General features: G+C 33.7%; 1 protein-coding gene across 2 annotated transcripts in view; it reads right to left on the bottom strand.

Moving 5' to 3' along the window:
• Positions 1–22,916, bottom strand: part of Usp25 (ubiquitin specific peptidase 25) — a 137,862-nt gene that overhangs the window by 113,973 nt on the left and 973 nt on the right. The window lies entirely within an intron of this gene.

Genomic DNA, 22,916 nt, shown 5'->3' with positions numbered 1-22,916 from the left:
CTAGGAGATAAGTAGCTCCATATGATTTTGATGCAAATGGACCTACAAATGGTTCACAGTAAGCAAGAAGTAGATTTTTAAATGATGAATCTAACCTTGTGAAAGCATCCGGCAATACCAACTTAGGAACACAGCAAAATGATTGTTCTGTTATCTTTAAAAATAAGTAATTTCATATATACTTTATGTAGAAACTTATCTCTACACAATCAATTAAGCTAAAATGGTAGAATAAAAATAGTATATAAACACACTCATGACTAAAACGTAGACATAGATGTAAAGCCAGAAAAGACTCCCAATTCTTCTACACCATTGCTACTTTTTACTTTCTTATAATATTATAAGACATATTTCCTACAGCACTGAAGATGGACATTGATCAATGGCATGTCAGGGGATAGCATACAAAAGCAGACATGAAGTGTAACTACATGATCGGGACTACCCTCTTGAACTTCTGCAACTTTAAGAAGATCGTTAGATAAGTCAGTACCCTGGAAAAATGAGACAGATGTAGATAAGTCATTCAGTCAACCAGCAAATTTATGAACATGCTATAGTATTTTACTATGCAACTGAGTTTTGAAGTAGTCTGTTATAGCAATAGTTAGCTGATAGAGAGTACAGTAAAAATTCTGATTATTTTCTGTAGAGAAGCAAAGTCTTTGCAATTTTTTTTAGTTTTTTGGTGTTTTATCTTTACCTATAAGGTCAAGCAGAAACTAGGAAAAAAATTCAAGTGTATCTCTAGCTTGGTTTATGTTTTCAAAAACTTTGAAACTAAAACAATGAAAAGGTTGGGGAAGCAGAGAAGTCTGTGTGGGACAGACAAAAGGTAAAAAATAAAAAAATACTCTGAGCTAAATTGGCAAGAAATGGGAAAGAGAACAAGAGATGAGCAATGAGAAAAATTCTGTTATTATCATCTTCTGCTGCGTTTTTCCTGTCTTTTAAAACCTGTGTCTTTGTTTCCTAAAATTATGGTTTTTCTGTTGTTGTTGCTGCTTCTGCAGCTACTGTTTCTGTCTTTCAAAGACTTTACCTTCCCATTTACCAAAATTCTAGTCTTTCAAATATCCAGATTCTTACCTAGAAACATACTTCATATGGATTATCCCCTTTAACAAGCAATTTAAGATCCACAGTGAAACCAATCCAATACACTCACATCTTTAGAGATCCTTTACTGTGCTCAAAAGCCCTCCTTGTACAGATTTCTTATCTACTAAAGCAGGAGGAGGTAGGTTCAACCTATTCTCACTTTTGGACTGAAAAGGACAAGATATAATGTCTATAGGGAGTTTGTTCAGTCACTAGCAAATGCCACAAAAATCAATAAGCAAACAAGTCAAGACTACTTAATGGCCTTCAGATCCCTTCCTCAATGTTACTTTTACTATACAATGACATCCTTAACTTCCTACTAAGTGCAAAAGACAGTATATGGACTTCAAGGATAAGGAAACAGGCATTTCAATATAAATTAAGAATCAGAAGATTTTACAGAAATTCTTTTCTTCCCCAGTTGATCCTACCTAAGTTGAGTCTTTTTAAAATCTGTTTCAGTAAAAAATACAGAATATTTAACATTGGAATAACTTTTTAAGGATGCATGAAGTGGATTACTGGCTTTCAAGGAAAGGAAACAAGCATTTATTACACTCTTGTAGTTCAGGACTGTTTTAAAGGCTTCCAGTATATAATCTCATATCACTCATAGCCTCATGCACGCGCATGCGTATAACACACACACATCCTCCAGGAAGTTATTCACATTTTAGAGCTATAGAGACTTCAAGAGATTAGTAAATGCAGAGACAGGAAAGAAACTAGGTCTTTCAAATTTCATAGCCCATATCCTTCCCTATTTTCTTGATTCTATGATCAAAGATTCAGTGAAAAATGAAAACTACGTACAAAAATCCACTGATATGTTGACATAAAGCACTTAGACAATGTACAAAAAAAAAAAAAAAACTGAAGCACTCCAAAGCCGGAAGAAAAAGATTTCTACCTTTGAGGGGAAATAAAGGGCAACTCTTAGAAAGACCTCAAAAAAATGTTTTTAAATTTTCTAAGAATAAAGAAAAATACTCAACTTGATAGAAAATTCCAAGGCATTCTTAAACTTCAGAATTGTGTACATTAAAGCACTGATAGGTACTAACTGGCAGGCATTTCTAAGTTACCTATCAATGAGAGGATTGATTCATTTATTGACTTTAAAGTGAGCAACCAATCTTTGTAGCTGGGCTTGGTGGCTCATGCCTGGGATCCCAGAGGCTCAGGAGGCTGAAGCAAGAGAATTACAAGTTTGAGGCCAGTCCCAGCAACTTAGTGAGACCCTGTCTCAAAATAAGAAATAGAAAGGGTCACACAACACTAAATTGCTTTAGTTCATGTTTCCTTACCATCACAAAAAAATTATAAAATTCACTAATAGAAAATTTCAAGTACATAACATGTCCTCTGTAATGGCAAAGAGAAATTTCTCTTCTACTCTGAAGATTTGCTAGAATAACCTGATAAAAACAAGCTAAATTAGGGGAAAAACGCAAACCAATTAATTAACTAGCAAAAGAGGAAAATTTTGTCAAGGCACTTGAGGCAGAGGATCATAAGATCAAGGAAAGCCTCAGCAATTTAGCAAGACCCTCAGCAACTTAGCAAGACCCTGTCTCAAACAATAAAAAGGGCTGGGGATGTAGCTCAGTGTAAGGCACCCCTGAGAAATTTGCAGCAGAAGGAAAAAACCACAGGTGGGTGATCACCCACCTAGCCCAACATGATTTAGAACCTTTCATGCATCCCTTTATAAAATAAGGGGAAAGAATGAGGATGTCAGGTGAATTAGTAAATGGTTTTTAGGGGAAATCAATGGGCTTGGAGAACACACTATGACCTGAAACAAACTCTGGGCCCCAGAACAAGTAATTACAAATGATTCTCTATGGGACTGAAATAGAGGACACTGGGGTGCGACAAAAGTCAGTCCAGGCATGATGACAGACTTCAGTCTTCTGCAGTATGAGTTTAAGTCTTTTCTGGTTAAAATGACAATATGAAGACTGGGGCAATTCTCCTCTTCTGGCAGATCCAGTCAAGTAGATAAGATTTGAAGAAAGCCTCTCCCCACATCAAGAAAGAGAGAAAAAAGATCAGAGGGACTTGGATTCTGAAGCAGTTCTAAAGGCTTCTCAGCACATAAAAGTACATGTCTTTGGTGTTTTGTCTTTCTGAACCACAACACCTTCAGTTTTTAAGTCCAAATCTGCCTCTAACCTTCTATAAGCAAAATGCTAACAATAACGATAACAATAATAATACAATAAATAAGAAACCCATAATTTCCTGAAGCTTGCTTTTTTTCCTAATCTGTAATTTTAATCTTTTATTTCTCTTCACACATAACATTCTATAACTTCTATGAGGAATTTCTCCATATTATAATTCTTTTCATAGCTTACTGGGCCCTCCTCAAATATTAAGGGTCTGCATGCCAGAGTCTCCACTTCCATCTCTTATTTTGTACTTCTTTTTCCCAGTTTTCTTCTTCTAACTTTAATGGGGGGTCTACAAAATATCATTCTCCTCTCTAACACAAGGGTCTCTGCACATTAAGGTGCCCTCTACGAAGGTTACAGGTTTTCTTGGAACTTAATCACAAATTACAATAATATAATACAGTATGGTTAACCACCATGATAGTAAGTCCAAAAAGAAAAGGATTATTTCATGTACTACTCTACTCCTAGTATGTAGTGCAGTACTTGGCACATGGCAGGTTCAATCAACATTAACTGAATAAATTAACATTGCAAAGTTTACAGAGGTAAACTCAGCTAAGCCAGATCACAGGGCTTGCGCTCATCCACAGAAAAGAGGCACCAATTATTGGGTGAGAATAAGAAGCATACAAACATCAGGACAACTAAATAAGCTAATTTCCTTACTCTTCTGGATTCAAGAATAATACATAAGTTGGGTCCACTTACTAAGGAAACTTTCTGTATTTTCCTAAATTCTACAATCTAGAATTTTAAATGGTTTAATTTGCTAATTCTGGTACTATTGATCCTACTTGAAGGTGAATACACAGTATTGTAGAAATTTCCTACAGCAAATGTTAATAAGGCAAACTGAGGAGCAATAAAAAATTTAGAGCATTTATTTGAGCAAGAATCAATTCCTGATTAAGAGAGGGAAATCCCTAGTTATATCAGTTTGTTAGAAGCTTCTGATTAACTTACCTTAAATTTTGTTTTTCTTGAACATAGGCATTTATAAGAAACAGATTAAGTTAAGCTTCACTTATGTTTGCAAATTAAGTAAGGTTTCAGTCATATCATGAGGCCTAACAAGTTTTGCCTGCTCAGAGATTCTTTAAGCCTGGGGTCCATTTTAATGTATTTTAACACAAATAATTGACATCATAATCCCATGAATGGTTCAGGCATGCCATATTTTCTGCTATCACAGGGAGAAGATTTTCTCAACCTTTTTGAATTAATAGCACTTCAGCATTAAAAACAGTCACATACCTCTGTGGGCACATAAATCTGAAGGTACACTTTCTTATTCTTTACCCTTTCTATTTAGGCTTAGAATTGCCAGAAAGTTTAAATTCCAGAAGTCTCTCTCTATGTTTTCATGGAATACTATAGCTATAAACAATATTGGATTCAAGTAATCCAAAAGTAAAAAAATTAAAATACTTAAGAAAATAAATGTGATAATTTATAGCAAATTGCTAATAAAGAGAAATGGACATAAATGCTCCTGAAAAAAATGTTGGTTTGCATTCTCCCCCACCCAAGAGCTCTTCCCACTATCTGTCAGGAACCCTATTATCCACCTCTGCAATATGTCCATGACCCTCATTGAATTCCTCAGATAAAAGAAATAAATCATAAAAACTCTAAATGCAATTCTCTACCCCAAAATATTATTATACAGCAAGTATAACCTAAGCTCATACATAATAAAATACATTTTGGAGCAAAATCAGAACCCCAAACAAAGAAACATTGTTTCTATGGGAACATGCAATTTTCATTCCAAAAATTCAACCAGCAAAATCTTTTAGAACAGTCTGATTTTAAATTAGAGCACCTATAGTCTCCAAAATATGTAGGTAAACAAAAATTTTTGTGAATAGGATTATATTTTGGAACTACCACATCTGCACCTTAAATAAAATGTTAGCTTCTTCTTGATGGTAACAGATTCCTAATACAGCTGTTTTGTCCATTTAAGTGTTTTATGTACCTCTAGTGTCTATACTTAAAATCTCCTAATTAATTTGCAGTCCAAAAATAAACTTTCTTATACCGATGAAACAAACATACTTTACTAGAACTTTCAAATTAAAATGCTATCATTCCTAGCATCTGTATATGTCACAAATTATTTCTTAGAGCAAATACAATTTTGGGTCATGCTAATTAAATACCACATACTATTAGAAACACCATTCTTCTAGATATAATTCTAGATTTAATAAAGCAAATCTCTACACCACTGTATTTTCCAGACCCATAAAAGCACTATTTTTTGGAATGTCCCAGCCTATTGCACCTTAGCAAACTTCTCCCCCATCCAATGGGTTACATTACAACCTCCGTACCAAAAATGAAATCTCAAGACTTAGCACTTTGGGATGTCCCTCTAATATGTTCTTTCTTTTAGTGTCCAGAGTTCTATTTATCCATTAGTAGGCAGTCACCTGTTAGTAGTTAATATTTCTTTATATTAAGCTGTCCTGTTCTAAAGTTTTGGGTTTTTTTGTTTTGTTTTGTTTTGTTTTGTTTTTTGAGTGTGTCCTGAGTGGACTCTAACTGATAGAACTTCCTTAAAAGTAATTTTTGTATTTTAACAATATTAAAGATGTAATACTGTACTTAAGAAAGTAAACCTTAAAAACAATTAGGAAGGTAAAATGTAACCATATATGCTGAGCTTTATCCTAGAATATCATTTACTGAGCACATGAAGAGCACACAAAGTATTGCAATTTGATTAAAAAATTGATTATTAAATCACTGGCCACTGATGACTGAACACAATGTGCTGACTCTTCCCCTACAGGTTGGGGTGGGGTTGAAAGTTCTAACTCTCTAAGCACTTAGTTTTTCTGGCAAACAGCCCCCATCCAGAAGCTGTGGAGCCTTTCTTCTCCTTATTCTCCCAGGAGTCATTCATTCGCAAATAAAACATGGTAACTTCTAAGGGCTTTAGGAGTTCTATGCCAGGAATCAGGTAAAAGACTAGATATTTTTTTTTTAATTAGACCACATCCAGCCACATAAAGTTACATATAATTAATGGAAGGCACCAAATCCCTATTCTTACAACTTTCTTAGTTTGGAGAGATCCCTTCAGTCTGCCTATGGACCTTCCAACAGCAACTATTATCTCCTCCAGGATACCTCTTCAGTTCTTTGGTTTCTTTAATCCCACCTATAAATATTTCACTTCACTTCTAATTATTATGCACATTTTGGGTTCACATTACCACTAAACTATAAGCTTTTTGAGTATTGTTTATTTCTCAAACTGTTTAAAGAAAAAATGTCAGTGAATACATGAACATGATACTGACCAACTAAGAACCTAATGATAATGTACAATAGGCAACTGAGAGCCTGAACCTAGAGTTAGTGTGAAGGTATAACATTAAATTTATTTTGAATATACAAACTTGACAGTAATAAACATATATGATTAAGAAAATATAAAATTTCTCAAAAGATGAAACTTGCAAAGTAAAAAGCAGAAAATTAGACTAAATCTTAGAAAATTCACACAATTAAGGAGAAACAAATAAGTCAAACCCACAAAGTCAAGAATTGTTAGTTTTCTTTCACATGTGGAAGCTAGAGAGAAAAAAAGCCGGGGGGGGGAGGGGCGCGGAGAGAAGGTTTGGGATGGAGGAATCTCATGAAAATAGAAGGGAGACTAGTAAAATAGAAAATGGACCAAAGGAAGGGAGGAAGGGAGGTACAGGCAAAGAAACAAGCCTTATTATATTGTTATATTGTTTCATGAACAACTGTGTAACAAAAAACTCTACAGTTATGTATAATTATTATGAACAGTTTAGAAGAAGCAGAAACATACACATTAATAACCAAATTCCACCATGCTGGAGAGCTCATATGTAACTGGCTTAAATATGCCTACTTTCAGTTACAGTTTAAATGTATGTGCTTAAAGAGAAGAAGCTGACAGATTTTTTGCCCAACAACTAGGCCTTATTGACAACAGCTCACCACCTCTCAACTTTGTGTTTATAATAAGTTTTCTTTTTCTTTTTCTTTCTTTCCTTTTATTTATTTATTTTTTTTCTGTAGCGGGGATTGAACTCAGGGACTTCAAGTTCTAAAAAACTGGCAGTATACCTTCAAAGGTTTAAAACCTTCAACACAACAAAGTAGAACAACCTTCCAGGAGGTAGCAATAATTACAACACAATTACTACTCCAGTATAATCACACTGTCTCTTGATGTCTGCAAAGTTATCCTCTGCACAGCAGGACCTGGCTCTCCTGATTCACAGCCATTCAGATATGTCCACAAAGTAAGGAACTCACTAATTCTAATAAATATTTATTTGGCACTAACTTGAAAGTAAGCTATAACATTAGCTCTTTTTTACAGCAAGTATATCCCACTTGATACTAAATCCCAGAACCCATTTGGCACAAGGCTCTGCTTAAGACACACTATGAGAACTATAGACATACTGAGCTACAGGGAAAACGATAAAAGGAAAAGTTTCAAACTATGATCAAAACTTAGGGGTACATCTCTGACGCTTTTCCAACAAAAAAGTCAAGAACACAACTCTAAGATAATAGTTATCAACAGAGTACTAGGGTCACAGATGTAGTATGGATAATAAAATCAATAAAATTTACTCCCAAAACTTTAATAACATAGTACAAGAATATTCTGAGACATATATATTCATTTCCTTAACTAAAGTCATAAATGCTGAATCATCTTCTGTCAAATTAAGATTAACATTATTATTTTGAATTTTTCTACCTTTTTTTTGCTTCAGTTACCTCTAATTTTTTAGTTGGTGTTTGGCTTTACTGCCTAATAAACTGAACATAGTAAATTTATGCCTACTTTGTTTTTAGGCAAGTTTCAGTAAAACTATAATAAAAAAATTTTACTTCAAGAGAAACAATACCGGAGACAATTTTTCCTTTGAAATGGTCCCACCTTAAGGATAAAAATTTCTATAATCAGGTGGAATGTTAATAGAAGAGAAACTGTTCAGTAAAATTGCTGGTTCTCTAGGAGGGAGAAATAAATTTGGACACCTACTCAAACAATACACAAAAATCATCCAAGTAGACTAATTAAAGGATGAAAAAAGAAAATGAGCAAAAGATTAGGATAATAAATGAGAATATCTTTCTGATTCAGACATGGAAGTTCCAAAAATGAAGAGAACGAGTAATATATAAGACTAAATTGAAACTAAGAACTCCTTAAGAAAGGTGCAGTGCCAAGTAAGAAGTTCCAACAATCTGAAGCTGAATCAGGAGGCTCACTTGAGCCCAGGAGTTGGAGGCCAGCACAGGCAACATAAGAAGACTCTAAATAAAAATTAAATAAATAGTTTTAAGAACTAAATAACATCATAAAGAGAGAAAAATGCATCCAGAAATAGGAAAATATATTTGCTAAACATAAATAAAAGTAGTGCTATGGTTTGGATCCCCAAATGCCCCTGTGTTAAATGATTAGTTCCCCAGCCCACGGTGCTATTGGGAAGTTGTAGAACCTTTAAGAGGTGGAGCCTAAGGGGAGGAAGTTAAATCACTAAGGATGTGCCCTTGAAAAGGAATATTGAGACTCCAACCCTTTTCCCTCCTTTTTTTTTTTTTTTTTTTTTTTTTTGGCTTCCCAGCTTCCAAGAGGTAAGCTCCTTCCTTCACAATGTGCTCTGCCATGATGTACTGCCTCACCACAGGCCCAAAAGCAACAAAGCCAGGTATCCATGATATGAGACCTCCAAAATTAAACCCTTCTTCTTTTATTAACTTTATTATCTCAGGTATTTTGTTATAATAAAAGAAAACTAATCGCAAGTAGTATCTAAACTACAAAGAACCTCTTCAAATCAGAAATAAAAAGGTAAATAACCCAAAAGGGGGAAGAAAAATGAACTGGGGAAATAAATGTGAATTTCACAGAAAAGAATCACAATAGTCTTCAAACACAAAAAGCTAATCAAATAGTTTATCAACAGTAGAATGGTTAAGATGGAGTACATATAAAAGTGTAAATGAACTATCACACAAAAAGTTTTAACAAAATACTAGTAATGCAGGAACAAAGGAAAACTTTAACCTAATAAAAGGCATCTTTAAAAAAAAAAAAAAAAAATGTGGCCAGGCACGGTGGTGTACCCGGAAATCCCAATGGCTCAGGAGGTTGAGGCAGGAGGATTACAAGTCCACAATCAGCCTCAGCAACCAGAGAGGCCATAAACAACTTAGTGAGAACCTGTCAAAAAATAAAAAACAGGGCTGGGGACGTGGCTCAGTGATTAAGCTCTCCTGCATTCAAAGCTGGTACAAACAAAAAAAAAAAAAAAAAGGAGGGGGGTGTCTAAGATCAAACTTATTAGTAAATGAATGTTTTCCATAGAAAAGCAGGAATAGAACAAGGACATATGTTTTTACCATGTTCACACTGGAGGGAGGAAGAAAAAGAAAAAGGAAATGAAGAAAGGTTATAAATTAAGTAAGAAAACAAAAGAGAGACAGAAAGTGAGGAAGAGGAAAGGAAAAAAAGGCACCAAGGTTATAAACAAGAAACTATAAGAATAAGTCAGCTGAGTCACACGTCACAAAACGAAGCCTAATAAACCAAAATCAACTATATTCTACGTATAAGAAAAGAACAATTGGATGTAAAACTAAACAAAAAAGCCAAAAATGAACTCCAACATGCAAAAACCTGTAAACTATATTAAGAAATTAAAGAAAACCTAAATAAATGGAGCAATATAGCATGTTCTTGGATTAAAAGACTGACTACAACATTGTTAAGGCATCTATCCACTCAAAACTGACTTAGCTATTAAACACAGTCACACTCAAAAACCCCAGTTGCCTCCTTGTCCCACTGCACAAAGTACTTCAGAGTTTTATACAGAAATACAAAAGACTAAGAATAGTCAAAACAATTTTTTTTAATAAGATCAAAATTGAAGAACTTCACTTACCAATTCTAAGACCCATTTCAAAACCACAGTAATCAAGACAGTATGGTATAACATAAGGATAGAAAAGAACAAACTGCAAAAACAGACCCACTCATACATGGTCAGTTCATCTTTCATAAAGATATCAATGTAATTCAATCATGAAAGGGCCATCTTTTCAGAAGGTGCTGGAATGACTGAATGTACATATAAAATAAATAAACCTTGATTCTTATACCTCAGAATACACACAAAAATAAATTCCAAATGGATCACAGATTTAAATATAAAAGCTATAACTTCTAGAAGGGAAAAAAAGGTTCAAAAAAGCTAAGTTAATGTATTAATCATAATGGAGATAAAATGGTAAACTAAACATCAGTATTTAAATATTTCTAATGGAGGCCAGGTGTGGTGGTACTCACCTATAATCCCAGGGACTCAGGAGGGCAGCCTCAGCAATTAAGCAAAAACACGGCTCCCAAATAAAAACTAAAAAGGTCTAGGGGTGCAGCTTAGTGGTAAAGTGCCCCTGGTCTCAATCCCAGTACTATAAAAATAAATGAATAACCAGGTAAATATTTTTAACTCAAAGAAACTAGTAATAAAATTAAGAAAGGACACACATTGGGAGAAAACAATTGCAAATTGCATATATTTGACAAAAGATCCAAAAATATATATAAAGAATTCCTAAAACCCACTAGCAAGAAAATATACTACCCAATTAAGAAATTGGCAAATGAGCAAGGCAATGGTAATACAGGCCTGTAATCCTAGTGACTGAGGCAGGAGGATCACAAGTTCAGGACCAGCCGCAGCAATTTAGCAAAGCTCTAAGCAATTTAGCAAAACCCTGCCTAAAAATAAAAAAATAGACAAAAAGGGATAGTGGGGATGTGGTTCAGTGGTTAAGCACACCTGGGTTCAATCCCTAGTACGCCCCCAAAAAAGAAAATTGTAAAGAAAATGGCAAATGATCTGAATATGTTTAAAAGAATACATAATAGTCAAAGAGTAAAAAACAAGTGTGTTCTAGTACCTTTGCAAATGTACCCCGGATGGCCTCCTACTCCCCCTCCTCCTCCATTCTGAAGATCCTCCTTAGAAGCCCAAGGTAGAAGGAACAGCACCAAAAAAGAAGACAAGGTTGGAGGGGGTGGGGGTTGGGAGTATCCCTGAAGCAGGTAACCCTCCTCCCCTTGGCTATTTATTATTAAACTCAGAGAACTCTGTCTACTGTTCCAGTTGTGGGAAGAATGAAGCACATATCACATAGCCTGGAATGTGTAGGAGGCCATTTACTTTCAACCCAAAACTACAGATCCTTAAGTCTGCCCAAACCATCCCGAAGAAGGTCAAGAACAACACATCAGCAACACCAAATCCCACCTATGTTCACAGTGTCTGTGGACCACAACCTCACAGTAGGACTTGAGAGGGCTGCTCTAAGGCTGGCATTCCCAGACACCTGGGCCCCCTACCCACCTTATACCACAAACCTTCAGAGCTGACCCAGGCCAGATCCTGTGCTGCTTTCACTTCCCTAGCCACAGCTCTCTACATGCTCAAGGGCAATGGTGCCCTCCCTTTGATGCCACCCAGAAAAGATAGAAATACTATCAGTTTTGTGGTTTCGTCAGTGGCTTCAAGTACTGCCCCACTGGGGGAAAAGCCTGGAAGTCAGTTCTGGGAATCTGTGTGTTGCGAAGCAGCCCACTGATCCTAGGTGGTCTGTGCAGAGCTGTTTCTTCACTCCAAAGACTGGGAATTTTTAAATCTGAGATGGTGGACTGGCTTCTAGTTTCCTTTCCAGCCTCTTCCTCAGCCCTACCCTGCTGCAAAGCCTTTCTCCAAGGCCTCATGGAACGACTTCTGGGCTCTGAGACACCCAGGCCTACCTCAGAGGCCTCAGAGGAAGAAGAAGAAAACAGCAGACCTCTGGTCCAAACTTGTTTGTGCAGCTCCACTTCAAGCAAATGAGACATCTGATTTAGCCTGTATTCTGTATTCTGACAGGAGTTCAGACATATAAACGTTTAGAAATGTACATGTACAACTGGTTCTCATATTAGTGTTACCATAGCACAGGTTCCAGCCACTAATGGTACATTTTCCTGACCCTCTGTCCACACCTCTCCCCCACACATCTATCCTGTTTCACTGAGTGCCTAGTTTTCACTTTTGCAGTTCCTATTCTTCAGCAATGACCCTTTTTATCAGGTGTTAGTTTTTTGAAAAATAAACTGAAGAAAAAATTCTGCAATTTTGAGAACATATTAGCACCTGGTTTTTACCTTTAGCAAAATCTTTAACATTTTTAACAGTTTCAGAATATGTAACTTTATTTTTACATATATTTAAGAACATAAAACTGGGTAACATATGAGAAGCAAAAAGTTTCCAAAAAATAGTCACTAAACACATGAAAAGACAAATAAAACCATTAGTCATTAAGGGAATACAAATATCACTAGGCTCACTAAATAGCTAAAGTATAATAGAGGGACAACACAAGTTTTGACCAAAAAAAAGTAGACCAACTAGAATTCTCATATACTATTAATGAGAATGTGTAATGATACAATCACCTTGCATGTAACTTAGCAATATCTTAGAACAATTCTACTCCTATGATTTGCCCAAGAAAAATGTAAATATATCTACTCGAAAACCTGTTTAGCTGGGCACAGTGGTGCACAGCAGTAATTCCAGTGGCTGTGGGGGGAGAGGGGGTGCTGAGGTAGGAGGATCAAAGCCAACAGTTCAAAGCCAGCCTCAGCAAAAGCCAGGCCGTTAAGCAACTTAATGAGACCCTATCTCTAAATAAAATACAAAATGGGGCTGTGGATGTGGCTCAGTGGTTGAATGCTCCTGAGTTCAATCCCCAAAAGAAAACAAAACAAAAAAACGGTTTACAAATGTATATGTAAAACAAACAAACAAAAATCCACATATGTACATGTAACAATATTATATGAGAGTAAAAAACTGGAAACAACCCAGAAGTTCATTGATAAGTATATGTATATACAGATTGGGAATATTCATAAAATATGACTCAGCACCAACATCAAAAAAAGCTATTGGGGCTAAGGATGTAGCTCAGTTGGCAGAGTGCTTGCCTTGCAGGCATAAGGCCATGGGTTCAATCCCAACACCACAAAAAAAAAAAAAAAACTATTGATACATGAAATGAATCATAGCTGAATCTCAAAAATATTTTAATGAGTAAATTAATCCAGATACAAAAAACAAAAGGAAGAAAGAAATCATGCTCAACTCCAAGTATGTGAAAACCTACAATGGTCTAAACTAACCTATCCAACATCATAGCTTAGCACAGCCTACATTAAATGTACTCAGAACATTTACATTAGGCTACAAGGGCAAGACCATCTAACATAAAGTCTGTGTTATAATAAAATACTGATTATCTCATGCAATATATTGAATACATGTATCAAAAAACAAACAAAAAAAAAAAAAAAACACTATCAACACAATACACAGTGAAGTACTACTTAGTGGTCAGTTGCTGACTGGGAACTGTGGCCCACTGCTAATGCCCAGAATTTTAAAAGAATACCCTACAGCATATTCCTACCCTGGAAAAAAAAAAGATTCCAAATCAGAATTCAAAGTACAGTTTCTACTGAATCCATATCACTTTCACACTGAAAATCAGGGAATGTCTGCATTGTGTAATTCAACCCTAAAGTCCCCTGCAGTCAATTTACACAAGTGCTAAAAAGACAACTTCATCTTTAAGAATAAAAATGAATTTCAAACAGTGTTCCTCAAACTTTAAATGCTGAGGAATCATCTAAAATTCTTATTAAGAATGCTATAGTCCAAGCTGGGAACAGTGACACACACCCCTATAGAATCCCAGTCATGGGAAGCTGAGGGAGGAAGATAGGAAGTTCCATGACAGCCTGAGCAACTTAGCAAAGTCCTAAGGGTCTCAAAATAAAAAGGGGTAGGGATTTAGTTCAGTGCTAAACTGCCTCTAGGTTCAATTCCCAATATAAAAAATAATAATAATGATAAAGAATGCTACAGTCCAACCCTCAAAGTCTTGAAACAATAGATCTGAGATGAGGCGCAGAAGAAATATAAACTTTCAGCAAGCACTACAGACAATGAAGATAGTCCACAAAAACCACACTGAAAGAAATTCTCATATAAACCTATATTAACAAGATAAAAGAAAACACTGCTGCACATTTAAAATATTTAGCAACTTTCAAAGGACCCAAAGACCAAAAATAAAGCAGAATATGCATAAAAGTAGAGTTAATTAAGGGGAAAAGAGAAAAAATATTATTATATAAAACAAGAAATCATGCAGGAGAATATTCTTGGAAATTAAAACAACTCTGCCAAAATAATAAAAAGGTTTATCACTTTTTAAATTCAATTTCCACAAATTCAACTTTTACAGGAGCTACTTTGCCCATATTTACACGTGACATTCCTAACCTGGCTTTCACAAGCCACATCTAGTTCATAGTATATAACACAAATCAATGATTATATAATTAGGAAAAAGGCAGGCCAGTGCTGTGCTGCAGGTCATTGCTTATGGCAAGTCTATGACATTGGAGAACACTGTACTACCCTTACTCAGGACAGAAATCCTTATCAGGACAGAAAGCCTGGGGAAGAAAATAAGGGAGGATCAATGATAATCTTAAAAAATAAATAAATAAATTTTTAAAAAAGAGTACCTTGCCTGACCTTACAGTACCCAGGAAAACAGAGAAATGGCTGGCAAACCAGCTCTCTCCCCTCCATCAAAAGGTATCCAGAGTGAAAGCTGTCACAAGGGTCATCAGGATCCAAAGAACAGAACATGCAAGCATCAAAATGTAAAATACTACAATATCTTTTAGTTCTTTAGGAATAGAATCCACTTTATAAGTTGGTACAACTTACACATGTAAACGTTTTAGAAGTACACTAGGTACAAAAGTAGTGAACTGCACTTTAAATCTGTAATAGCATGATAGCCATTATCAACACATCTAATCAAAATTCATTAATGATTGTTAGGTAATGTAAGACAAATGAAATTATAGGTACAAAAACTGGAAATCTCACAATCTATTCATGAGATCTCTTACGAAAAAAATTTATAATTATCTTTGAAAAAAAGTACTGGAAAACTTTAGCAAGGTGGTTAAATCTATCTGTATATGCCAATAAAACAAACTTTTTAAAGCATCACATAAATGGTTATCAGAAATTATTAACTCTCTAGGAGAAATAATGTATAAGAATCTTTTAAGTAAACGTATAAATCATGTAAGAGATATTAATGAAAAAATAAACAAAAGTAGAAGTGTACCCATTCACGGACAGAAAGACTTAACAGCATAATGATGTTAATGATTCCAAACTGATACAGAGAAACCAGTAAAATCAAACCAGAACGAAACAATATTTTTCAGAGAACTTGGTAAGATTATTTTAAAATTTCAAATGAAAAGTAAAGTGCCATGGCAACTGTGAAGAAGAGGAACAAAGCAATTACATTTCAAGTATTAGTGATTACTATGAAGCAGTAACAATGAAAGCCAGTTGATATTCACAGAATGAGTGATAACAGTCTAGAATTTAAAAAAAAAATAAAGAAGAAGAAAGAAAAAAAAAAAACAGCAGGCTGGTATTCATAAAATTAACAATGGCACAGAAAGCCCAGAAAAGAATAAGTATTTTATGTGAAAATTTGTGTAAGAAGAAGAAGACATGTCAATTTAGTAAGCAAGAGCATTAATTTTTCAATGCAGGAAAATTAACAAAAAGAAATTTTTTTTCATGATATACGTATAGTAAAAATCAAATTGCATCCCTACCTCACACCATATACAAATTCAAGTGCAAATAAAATAAAGGCCTAAAATGTTACAAATATAATTTTGTTAGTAGGAAATAAGGAAGTATACCTTCTAGATTTTGTGATGGGAAGCTTTTAAAGGTGAAGTTAAAACATCTAGAATGAAAAATATAGACCTTTAGAAATTGATCTACATACAATAACTAAGAAATCAAAGGGAGAATGAAAATAGGATTCAAAATGATGACAATCTAAATGAAAGTAGAGGGATGATAGCCAGATATGGTAGCATATGACAGTTAAAACCAGCTGCTGGGGAGGCACTGAAGCAGGAGGATTGCAAGTTGGAAGCCAGCCTCAGCAAATTAGGAAGGCCCTATCTCAAAATGAAATATAAAGGCTATAGGTATATAACTCAGTGACAGAATGTTTGCCTAATATGTTCAAAGCCCTAGATTCTAATCCCTATAGATAAAAAAAGAAAAAGAAAGAAAGAAAAGAAAGAGATGGAGAAATGGAATGAAGAAATAAAACAGTTACATAGAGGTTAACATCAAAGTCCTATGGAGTTGGAAAAGATAATCCTAAAGGAAGTTAGCCAATCCCAAAAAAACAAATGTTTTCTCTGATATAAGGAGGCTGACTCATGGTGGGGTAGGGAGGGGGAGCATGGGAGGAATAGATGCATTCTAGATAGGGAAGAGGGTTGAGAGGGAATGGGAGGGGGCAGGGGATTAGAAAGGGCAGTGGAATATGATGGACATCATTATCCAAAGTACATATATGAAGACTCAAATTAGGTGTCAACATACTTTATATATATAAAAAGATATATGAAAAATTGTGGTATTTATGTGTAATAAGAATTGTAATGCCAAAAAAAAACACCAAAGTACATGTATAAAGGCATGAATTGGTGTGAACATACTCTATATACAAAGATATGAAAAACTGTAGTCTATGTGTGTAATAAGAATTGTAATACATTCCGCTGTCATGTATTTAAAAAAATAAAAATAAAATCAATAAATCTAAAAAAAAAATCAAAGTCCTAGCTTTTGTTTTTAGTGGGTTCATGCGCCTTTATTAAAAAATAAGCAACTTAATAAATAATTCATTTTGAAAACCTATTTGCATGAACAACTGAATATTACACAACTGTTACAGTTAACACTTCTGTATAATTCTGAATCAACTAAAAATGAATATTATAATATGAAAAAGTATCTGATCACATACAGTGGAAACATATAGAACTGGAATTACACATATAATACTCTGGGTGGACCATCAAACCAAACGCTATCCTAGCCCATGGAGCAAAAATGGAAAGAATAAAATCATAAAAATCTAAAGCAAGGAAGAAAGATAAAGGGTGTCCAAAATTCAAATAATGCGGTTTTAGAAGAAGAGAAAAAGAAACAGGGTAGAAGTAATATTTAAATATACATATAGCTTTTTCCTAAAAAGTATACCAAAACTTTTAAGTTAAAATTTCTATATAGAATTACTGAAAAATACACATAGCAACATATGCTGGTGAAATTTTTAAACTCTAAAACCAAAGAGGAAATTTTACAAACCTACAGAGTTCATTTATCTACAAAACAAGAAAAGCCAACTGACCTCAAACCATCAAACAGTATTGAAAATACAAGCAAAAAAAATAAAAAGAATTGTAGAATTGTCAAAGTATCTTATTTATACAAACAAGGTAGTTACCAATAATGTATCTGTAACAATTAAGAAAATTCATCACAGAACTACAACTCCATATCGGTCCAACAAAAAAAGTAGTGTGGTAAAAAAAACATGCTCAAATGTCTTATCTGACTGGGGGCAGGGAAAGTAGTTATTAATTTTTATGCTCATAAAAAGTATTTAACATTAAAAGGCAGAAATAAAGAAAGAATGTAAAAGGATTGGTAGAGGTGGTAATAAGAAAACTTGACCAATCCATCAAAACTGAAAGGAGAAGTAAGGCTATAAAAAAAAGGAAAATCACATGATAACTAAAGCTTAAATTTATCTTATATCACATATGTGAATGGCTAAATTCTAAAAGACAAAAACACAATTTTGGGTTAGATGCATTAGAAATACAATGAGAAATAAATGGATCACACTAAAAGTAGAGATGTCAAGATTTCTTTTGTCAAGATCTCATATTAAAAGATCAAAAAAAATGTGAAATATTCAAATAACACTGTTTACTTCATACATAAATATTTAGAATTGGAACTTTCAGAAAATGTATGGCCTTTCCATATTTTCATTAGAAGCACATGTACTTGGTCATAAGAAAATGCTAATAAATTTCTACAACTATTACAAACCAGATTCTCCAAACCCAGTAAAGCAAAAATGAAGATCAACAACAAAATGAGTACTTCAAAAACTCCATCTTGAAAATTAAACCAAAGATAAAATTTAAATCACCTTATAAGTAAAAAAAAAGTAAAATCCAAACAAGTTATAAACAGAAATCTGCAGCCCAAAAGGTGTTTCAATATTAACTATAATGATAAACTCATTAAATGCTGAGTCCAAGCTCTAATGAAAGAAACAATAAACAACAAAAAACGAAAGGGTGAGATAAGACAAAAACAAAAATTAATGTTATAAGACAAAACAACTGATAAACCAAACAAAAGACTGGATTTTGGAAAGGCTAATAAAATAGAACAGCACCTGGCAAACATTATTGAGACCAAAACAGACAGGAATAAAAAAGAATATAGCTCTACATATACACTGTTTTATTTAAAAGAAAACTACAGACCAATAAACATGGAAATATAAATGAAAAATTCCTAGCTAGATTTTCTGAAACTATAAAACATTTTTTAAAATCTTACTCTGAAAGAGATAAGAAATCTTAAAGATAATAAAATAAAATCTGGAAAGCTTATTTAAAATTTGCTCTAAATAAGCTCAGTCCTGAAGATTCATCAAATCCCCAAAGTAACAAATGCTTTAGTTTAGCCATAACATTAACCAATTTTAACTAGTTCAACCGAGTCCTACACTAAATAATCCCCAGAGCATAGAAAACAAAAGTTTCTAATAAGATTCTTTATCCTAAGAGCCTATATGAAACAGAGTAAATCTTATAACCAATCTCATTAAAGAACACACACACAAAGTTCCAGGACAGATTTGAGTATATTAAGTTTGGAAATACATTAAAACAATAAGGCATAAAGACCAAACTAAGTTTTCTCAGAAACTAAAGGATAGTTGAAGCAATATAGAGTCAAGCAAGGGCTTGTGACTCTAATGTCCCTGAGTTTCAGTACTATAGCTAAAATGTTACTTTAACTCTAAACTCCACTACAACAAGAAGGAGTGTCACTTCATAGATTAATGGAAAGATTAAATAAAACATTTCCAAGATTCTTCGAACAGTGCCTTTCAATTATTACACAATAAATATTCATATATGTTAATCTAGAATTATAGTTTTATTTTATTGACATAAAATATAACATCATTCCTAAAAGGGGAAAAAAAAGGCATTTGATAGAGTCCATATCTAAATCTGATTTCAAAACATTCAGAAAACATGGGCATACAGTATAAGGAAATATCCATATTGTGATTAAATAATATATAAAAGAACTAATATTAATCCTAGTAGTATCATATAATCTTAGCTAAACAATAAAAATAAAATAAATAAAAAATATGAATAAGGGCTGGGGTTGTAGCTCAGTGGTAGAGAGCTTGCCTTGCATACATGAGGCCCTGAGTTTGATCCTCAGCACTACATAAAACTAAATAAATAAAAATATTGTGTCCATCAACAACTAGAAAAATATTTTTTTAAATATGAATAATGACAAGAAGAGATCAAGATGACATACTGAAAAAAAATTTAAATTTATTAGAACTGATAAGAATTAATTAAGGACAGTTATGTGTTAGTAATATAAAGAAAATCAAAATTAGGAAAAAAAAGGGAAGGCATAAGAAAGGAATATGCAGCTGAAACTTTGTACCTTTCTTCAGTTATATTAGTAACAATATAACAAGTTATTTCACAGAGGTTCTCTCTTTTCTGTAACATTGAGGAACTACTAAATGTTGAATGATAAATATACTGTATACCTTGATAACCTTTGATGATAATCTAAAATACATGTCCTTTTAAAAGAAATTCACTGTCTATACTATTTTTCAAGTTTTGTTTTAACACTGAATTTGACTAATCTGCAACAACCTTCCCACCTAACTCCCACTATTCACATAGTCAGTGAAAGCTGATTGTATAGATCCCAAAGATACCTTGCCTCCACACTTTACAATTTATCCTCCCTATACAGAATAAACGCTTGTATAAGCAACCCCCGGATCTAAAGTAGTTGCTCATGTCTAATCATACTAACTTTAAGGCATTAAAAGAAGATTTAAAGGTATTTAATGATTTCACCAAGGTCATAGAAAGGTGATTTAAACTAACCCACATCCTGTCTTCACTTCCCCTGCCTATTTTTCTATCATGAATGCAGTTTCAAGTTTTCTTTGTTTCTCAATATTTAAATCTCTGAGGAAAGTACTATACTTGCATTCCTTTTAGAACCCATTAACGCATTACTTCACTGATCAAATATTTGCTGAGTCCTACTATGTGCAAAATACAATTCTAAGTCCTACAGTGACACAATATAGGCAAGTTATCTATAGGATTATTATACTTTATTCAACTCAGAAGGATGTTGTCTGTAAACCTACCCCACCCACTTCATCTATAAGTTAACATGGTTCCTGGGAGGAAACTTCCTATTGCTGCTCTGAAGAATCTTCATTTGGAACTTGAATATATGTTTCACATTTCTGATCCTACACTTGGGTAAATGCCAAGCACAAGAACTAAAGATACATATCAAAGACCAAAGTTAACAAGGGATTTAACTGTACTTGATTCTGCTGCCAACTTCACTTCACCTGTAACATCTAAACCTCAGAAAAGCAGCCCTCTGCAGTGTTACTACATCTCTTAGTTCCCTGATTTATCCAAACATCAGCAATCAAGCAAAGAACACAGGAAGGGGAAAAGACAGCCCTTTGTCTTTTCATGTTACACAGTGACAAGCTACTATTTAGATAAATAAAAGACCTAAGAAAGTTTTGGGTAGTGCTGCTTTTTGAAAACATTATTAATCTAACATACCTCTGCAGTAAAAGAAAAAAAAATCTTGAAAATGTGGGAAACCATTCCAACTACCATAATGCAACTATTTCCTTAAAATTACAAGCACATCAGCATACACATGATCTTAAGGAAAGCAGAAAACTAAAATTTGGCTATGCAACATACCCTAGACACCTCTCCTTTTACTGATAATTCATAAAGTTTCTAAGTGAAAATAAAGTTTCACTTTTGTTTCTTCTAAAGTATGAATTCACTTCCTAGTTACTGGCTTGAAGTCTACTTCCTAGTTCTTAGCTTGATGTATTTAAATCTGTTAACTTACTTGAGGTAGGTGGTTTCAAATATTTTTAATCATATAAATAGTTTTAAATATTTATACGAGTAACAAAGTAATAGTGTATTGACATGAAAAACAAATCCATGTCTTCAGAAACCTAATGGAATGTAACAATATTATGTTGATCTAAGAAATTTCCTCAGTATAAATAAAATGATCTAAAACACATACACATATATAACATATTAAAAAATAACATCACTATTTTTAAAAAAATAGTAAAAATATTATCAAACTGATAATATTTTGAATTAACGACTACTCCTTTTGTGTAAGGAGGATGGGCTCATTAAACTAGGAACTTGGACATGATAATCAAGATCACATTCATTAGTTTGATTTTATTTTATTTGTTCTAATTAGTTACACATGACAGCAGAATGCATTTTGAATCATTGTACACAAATGGAGCACTATTTTTCACTTGTCTGGTTGTACATGCTGCAGAGTCACACCATTCATGTAATCATACTTGATTGTACAATTTTATGCATGCACCTCTGGCAAGGAAGTCAGCGTCAATTGACTATGCTAAAGAAGATATTTAGTCAAAATCAATTTTAAAAAAATCTCAGAACTTCTTGCCATTGTTCAAGCTTAAGATATATGAAAAATATGAGCCACTTTTCCCATTTTGAAACTAACAAATCTTAATATTCAACACTGAAGACTATTATAAACAAAATGATACAAAGTCTATTAGCTATTGCTTACTATTCATATAACCACAGGATCTTCCCCTAAGTCTTAACTCATCTCACATGCTCAATATCAAAAACTAAATATTAAGGTTTTCAAAACAGAATATGATTAGCAGGTAAACTTTTAAACTCCCATCATCATATCTTGAATTATTTCACTGTAATAAACTGCAGTCTACAATAATAATCTCCATTCACCAGTAACATCAATTAACATGAGTCTCAAAAACAATGTTCCCAAAGTGCCAAAAATAACAATGTACTATCCTTGCTTTCCAAAATTCTTGACCATCTTCAATTACCTCTATAGTATCATAAAATTCTAAAAACAATCTCAATGCAAAAATTTAGCAAGCTGTGAGTGTATAAATAGTCTACTTAAGCACAATAGTTCTTGTAAAGTCAAAGACAGGTAAAATACGAACTACTGCATGCCAAAACTACAAAAGGGTGGGGCATTCATTACTCAGGCAGATAAACCAAACAGCTTCAGTCATTCACAGTAAACTTAATTATCCCCATAATTCCAAGACTACTAAGCCAATGTTTCCCGATTGTCCAAAACGCTTTCACACGAATGGGAAATAAATCAAGTCATGGACAACTACTCTTCGGGATATGGTGCAAGCCATGATAGTGCACTTAAGATT

This window comes from Urocitellus parryii, chromosome 2 (assembly GCF_045843805.1).
Source record: "Urocitellus parryii isolate mUroPar1 chromosome 2, mUroPar1.hap1, whole genome shotgun sequence".
Lineage (NCBI taxonomy): Eukaryota > Metazoa > Chordata > Mammalia > Rodentia > Sciuridae > Urocitellus > Urocitellus parryii.
The sequence above is the reverse complement of the archived record's forward strand: the minus strand, read 5'-3'. Positions and strand labels throughout refer to the sequence as shown.